This window comes from Chlorocebus sabaeus, chromosome 13 (genome assembly GCF_047675955.1).
Source record: "Chlorocebus sabaeus isolate Y175 chromosome 13, mChlSab1.0.hap1, whole genome shotgun sequence".
Taxonomy (NCBI): Eukaryota; Metazoa; Chordata; class Mammalia; order Primates; family Cercopithecidae; genus Chlorocebus; species Chlorocebus sabaeus.
This window is the reverse complement of record NC_132916.1, coordinates 87,768,217-87,774,882: the sequence shown is the minus strand read 5'-3', so window position 1 is coordinate 87,774,882 and position 6,666 is coordinate 87,768,217. Positions and strand designations below refer to the sequence as shown.

General features: G+C 42.1%; 1 pseudogene; it reads right to left on the bottom strand.

Moving 5' to 3' along the window:
- Nucleotides 1-4,790: 4,790 nt before the first annotated feature.
- Nucleotides 4,791-5,774, bottom strand: LOC119625172 (actin, cytoplasmic 2-like; annotated as a pseudogene).
- Nucleotides 5,775-6,666: the final 892 nt, after the last annotated feature.

Genomic DNA, 6,666 nt, shown 5'->3' with positions numbered 1-6,666 from the left:
TGAATGCGACTAATTGTGACACTCTCCCTTAACAAGTCCATAAATGGACACATACAAGGTTGCTTGTTGTGGTATTGTTTTGAGAACAGGGAATTGGAGGCCACACAGACATCTACCACTATGAGAAAGGATAAGTAAAATACGATGGATGTATACACCAAAAGAACCCGTAGCGAGCAGAACTAGATGTGTACAGAGAAACATGAAGTGTGGAAACAGTGCTGAGTGAAAAAACCAATAGAGCTATAATATAGCATCATTTATATAGATTTTAAATGGAGACCTACACAAAGCAACACTATATATTTTTCAAAGACACGTACTAGCCAAGGATATATATCACACATATGACAGTCAGTGCTTTTGATGGAAATGGAAGTGGGAAAGTCAGGATAAGAGAGAGAAAAAAACAAATAATTAATGTGGCCTTGTTTAAACGAATTATAGTGTGTCTGAGTAGAATGAATGCAATTCCATATACTTGTGGTCAGGAAGGAAAAGTAAAATGTGAGTTTATAGAGTCATATTCTCTCTTTAAAAACTAAGAAACAAGGCAAAAGTTTGCATTTCTAATGAGTTAGAAAGGGGTGTGGCTAAGTCACATTTATGGTAAGATATCAGGATGAAGATCTGCAAATTTGCAAATTCTTGCTTCTGGTCTGCAGAACCTTTTTAAAGGCAGAACCACCCTCTAGCTCCCATTTTCTTGAGGTCCAACCATTTTGTAGCTTTTGAATAGTTCTCATGTTCCTGCACTCAAAGGAACCAATATATATATATTTTTTAAAGTACCAGGAACATGACCACAGTCAGAGATACCTGTCAGGACATTGCTATAACTATCCAAAGAAGTGTGAACAACCCAGCAGTGGGGGTGGGGGTGGAGGTCAGCACTAGAGATACAGATTCAGGGATCAAAAGATGAGAGAAGATTGTTGAAGTCCTACGTGAATGAGTGAGATCATGGTTATAAATGTGGAGAGGAGGGGAGAGTGTAAGACTTGTGTAAAGAGGAGCCACAGAAGAGACTGAAGAAGAACCAGCTGAAGAGAGGAACCAACAAAAGGGACTGAAAGGGAACAGCTGGAGAGGGAGAAGCTCTAGGAGGGAATGCCATTATGGAGACCAAAAAAGAGGAAAGGAGCGGCCAATTTGATTATTTACTGCTAAACCATCAAATAAGTTGAGAAACAGAAAGAGTCCATGGAACTTCAAATTGCAAAACCATGGTGACCTTTCCCAATAACAGTTTTTGTGCTGTGGTAATGGCAGGAGTCAGTCCAGGGAGTCAAGAGTAAATGGGATGTCACTCTGGCTAATGCCCGGGATGAAGCTGGTTTATCCCTCCCCAAAGGGCAAAGCCCAGCCCACTGGTTTTCCTATGACAACACAAGGGAGAAAAACAACTGAGAGTAAATAGAACACAGTGAGATTAAATTAAATGAAATAAAGATGCTTTTTAACATAAAAATGACATCAAAATTATTTTAAGCATTGAGGACAGTCAATGTAGACTGTCATTTATGGGTTTTGGCTAGGAAAGTTGCACTTCAGCTTTAAGCCTCTTCCAATTCTAATAGTCAATGATTATAGCTCATAAACTATAGGCCATGAACATAAAAATAACTTGATGTTAAAGAGCTAAATAACTTACTTCTCTATTTTAGGCTGCTTGTTATAGAGGGAATGTGTGCTTATTGTAAATTTAAGCAATGCAGAAATATATGAAGTCAAAATTAAGTCCTCTCTTTCACATCTACTTCACCCTAATCTGAATCCCCAGAGACACCATATTTTCTAGGCACGTGCAAACATATATATGTATGTAATTTTTAATATAATGGATTAATTATATTTTTTGAACATTTTATCTATAGACATGAGTGATACTAAAAATATTAAACAATCAGTGTGATGGGGTAGCAGCTAATCAGAATGGTTGTCAGTGCTAAGCAGCTGGGTTGAGAGGTGTGCCATATTAGATTTAACCAGACCCAGCAGAGGTGCGGGAGGCCTGGCATGGTGGTGGGAGCTGCACGTCAGTGTCTGGCCACAGCTACATGGCCTCCGAGTTTTACTCTGACTCTCCAAGATTTTTCTATAAGGCACATTATATGCTTTAATAAATTCCCTTTTTTACTTAAACTAGTCAGAGTAGCTTGTGTTTTGCAAGCAGAAACAACAGAAGAATATAAAAAGAATTAAAAGTCAAGTTCTCATCCCGTTTAAACCAAGAATTTTGATCACCAGCAAATTTTGTGATCTGTAATGATCTGTACGGCAGTAACCAAATCCCAAAGACTGGTATCTCTCTTTCCTCTTTTTCTCCACATAAAGAGTTGACCTATGGCAGCTGTTGAGTGCCAGACCCTAGGGGGAGATTGATCTATAATCAGGACAGCTCTTTTGCACAAAATAATTTCCTTCCTTTAAATTTTTCTTTAAATACACATTACCTTTTTTTAGATTTTTTCTTTTGTAGTTTAAAAAGAAAAAGCAATCAAGAGAAAAATAAAGTAAGATCTTCATTTGCATATGTCTGCTCCGGAGGAAAAATATACTCTTTTTTCATTTCTTTCTTGATTACATCAGCAAAAGGCATTTGGATGACAGTGTTTTCAAATTAGTGCTTCAGGTCCTGATTATTTTTGAAGTCTTCATGCAATATTATTTAAAGAAGGAAGATTTCTAAATTCTGTCAAATATACCAACTATGCATAAGTTAATGCTAAGAAAATAAACTTTTTAATTTTTATGTAATATAATACACTGAGAATTGTTCTATACATGAAACAAGAAGGAAGGGAGCATTCCAAGTGCGGAAATATATTTCATATGTTCGTTGTCTCTGGTTTGATATATGCATAACTATATTGCATTCTAGGAGCAGCTAATTTCCATATAAAGTGTAGCTCCTTTCAATTTTACTATGTCTTGTCTACAGAGGAAGCTTTGATTTGTGTGCCCTAGGCTAGATCAGAGAATGCATAATTTTCTTTAAGTTCCTTTCTGTCATGCACAATTGGTGAGTTCCAGCACTGATTATAACATGGATGTTTAGAAAGACATTACCCAAAAGGGAAAAAAATAAGATAAATTGCATCAAGAAAGGCTAGCAAAATCAAAGAAAAATGATCAGAGTGAACCTGATGGCAATCCTCCCGAATTGTACACATTTGGGCATTAAGGGGCAATGAACGTTGGCCTATTCCGGTGATTATAACAGCTATTTCAAGCCTAATAGAAGACATGAAATTCTACACTCATATCAAAGCATCTGCCATCATTCGGTCCTTCTGTGATGGCTACTGCACACTGGTAACCATCTTCTTTGTAGAACTGAAGGCAGACCAGCTGAGCTCACATGAAGTATGACTTGTGCAGTGGTAGAAGACCTCACATCTAAATATTTCCTCACTGACATTCATGAAGTTTTAACCTTCAGTTCCTTTTGATGATGTGTGCTTTTGAAGTGGATTAATGAATTCTATTACCTGGAGGAATAAAATCAAGTACTCATGCAGTATCAGCCTATGCTATAACCTAATTATTTTACCTGATTACCATTTAATGGAAAGAGAGGCAAACTAGGAATGGGGAGTTCTGAGTTCTAGTCCCTGCTCCGTGACTGTGCACTTCTGGGCAAATCACTTCTCTCCTTTAGTCTTTGTGTCTTTAGTCTTTTAGTCTTTTAGTCTTTAAAATGATGAGATGATAGTAAAGATCTCTCCTAGTTAGGAAATTCTGACTTTGTGACCAGATTATTACCCTTTTAACTTAGCACCCTAAAGGAATGGAAAAAAGAAGCAAAATTTTGATGGATTTGGGAATGAGAGAAGGAAAATAGGAGGTAAGTCATTCCCAGGCCAAAAGTGAGTAGAGATTTGTTAGGGAAGGGATACAAGCATTGAAAAAATTAAAATTGGGGAAGAAAACAAACTTTTGATTCTACACCTGAGTCATATACTTTTGAAATATTTGTGTAATACTAAAAGCATTGGATTTGATTTACTTTTTAAAAAACTTTTATTGACGTGGATTTATTAGTATCATTATAAAAATATAGAAACTGCATGCCCCCAACCTGATTACTGTACCTCCTACAAGATAACTATTGTTAATAATTTGGAGTTTCTTCCTGCAGACTTTTTTTTATGCCTATTACCATTAGTAAGGTTTATTGTTTGTTTGTTTTTTTGGTGTGCGCTTTTATTCAGCTGGTCTCAGGTCAGTGTACAGGTAAGCCCTGGCTGCTTCCACCCACTCCTAGAGAGGCCAAAAGCCTTCACACATCTCAAGCTGGGGGACAAAAATGGGAGGCCACAAAGGCTGATCATTCAAAATAAAATAAAATACAATAAGTATTAAGGCGAAGATTTAAAAAGTTTTGCATTACATAATTTACACGAAAGCGATGCTATCACCTCCCGTGTGTGGACTCGGGAGAGGACTGGGCCATTCTCTTCAGAGAGAAGTGGGGTGGCTTTTAGGAGGGCAAGGGACTTCCTGTAACAATGCATCTCACGATATTTAGAATGACGATTAAAGAAAAGAACAATGTACAATCAAAGTCCTCGGCCACATGGTAGAACTTTGGGGGATGTTTGCTCCAACCAACCACTGTGAACTTCACCGTTCCAGTTTTAAAATCCTCAGTCAAGCCAAAACAAACAAACAAACAAACAAAAACAAAAACAAAAAGCAAATAAAGCCATGCCAGTCTCATCTTGTTTTCAGTGCAAATTAGGTTTTGGTAAGAAAGGGTGTAACGCAACTGAGTCACAGTCCACCTAGAAGCATTTGCGGTGGACGATGGAGGAGCAGGACTCCTCCTACTCCTGCTTGCTGATCCACATCTGCTGGAAGGTGGACATCGAGGCCAGGATGGAGCAGTCAATCCACACGGAGTGCTTGCGCTGCGGGGGAGTAATGATCTTGATCTTCATTGTGCTGGGCGCCAGGGCAGTGATCTCCTTCTGCATCCTGTCTGTGATGCCAGGGTACATGGTGGTGCCGCCAGACAGCACTGTGTTGGCCTGCAGGTCTTTGTAGATATCCACGTCACACTTCATGATGGAGTTGAAGGTAGGGTCATGGATGCCACAGGACTGCGTGCCCAGGAAGGAAGGCGGGAAGAGTGCCTTAGGGCAGCAGAACCGCTCATTGCCAATGATGATGACCCGGCCATCTGGCAGCCCATAGCTCTTCTCCAGGGAGGAGCTGGAGACCACCGTGGCCATCTCCTGCTCGAAGTCCAGGGCTACATAGCACAGCTGCTCCTTGATGTCATGCACGATTTCCCGGTGGGCATGGTGGTGAAGCTGTAGCTGCTCTCAATGAGGATCTTCTTCAGGGAGTCAGTCAGGTGCTGGCCAGCCAGGTCCAGACGCAGGATGGCGTGGGGAGGGTGTACCCCTCCTAGATGGACACAGTGTGTGTGACCCGGTCACCGGAGTCCATCACGATGCCAGTGGTACTGCCAGAGGCTTACAGGGACAGCACAGCCTGGATGCCACATACATGGCTGGGGTGTTGAAGGTCTCAAACATGATGAACTGGGTCATCTTCTCCAGGTTGGGCTTGGGGTTCAGGGGGACCTCCGTCAGCAGCACGCGGTGCTCCTTGGCAGCCACACGCAGCTCGTTGGAGGTGTGGTGCCAGATCTTCTCGATGTCGCCCCAGTTGGTGACGTTGCCATGCTCCATGGGGTACTTCAGGGTCAAGATGCCTCTCTTGCTCTGGGTCTCCTTGCCCACCATCACTCCCTGGTGCCCGGGGCGCCCCACAATGGAGGGGAAGACTGCCCGGGGGGCCTTGCGCATGCCCGAGCAGTTGTCAACGACAAGCGCAGCGCCGTGATAGCATCATACATGGTGAGCTGGCAGCGGGTGTGAACTGAGGACGCAGCGGCGAGGGCGAGGCTCTGTGCTCGCGGGGCGTACGCGGTCTCGGCGGTGTAAGGAGGTTTATACATATTTCTACAACATCTCCCCTACCACTACAGTAACTTCCTTCCTTCCTTCCTTCCTTCCTTCCTTCCTTCCTTCCTTCCTTCCTTCCTTCCTTCCTTCCTTCCTTCCTTCCTTCCTTCCTTTTCTTTTTTCTTTTCTTTTCTTTGTTTCTTTTCTTTCTTTCTCCTTCCTTCCTTCCTTCCTTCCTTCCTTTCTCCCTCCCTTCTTTCCTTCTTCCTTCCCTCCCTCCCTTCTTTCCTTCCTTCCTTCCTCCCTCCCTTCCTTCCCTTTTTTTTTTTTTTGACAGAGTTTCACTCTTGTCTGCCAGATTGGAGTGCAATGGCATGACCTCCACTCACTGCAGCCTCCGCCTCCCAGGTTCAAGTGATCCTCCTGCCTCGGCCTCCCTAGGATCTGGAATTACAGACATGCACCACCAAGCCTGGCTAATTTCTGTATTGTTAGAAGAGACAGGGTTTCACCTTGTTGGCCAGGCTGGTCTGAAACTGCTGACCTCAGGTGACCCACCTGCATTGGGCTCCCAAAGTGCTGGGATTATAGGCGTGAGCCACTGTGCCTGGCCTCCTTTTCATTTAATACTATAGTAGTGTGATCCTCTTTACCTATTACATAAAATACATCAGGTGAACATCCTTGTACATGTGTTTCTGACACACTTTAGCAAGCTTGTCTGCAAGATAGATTTCAAAGAGTG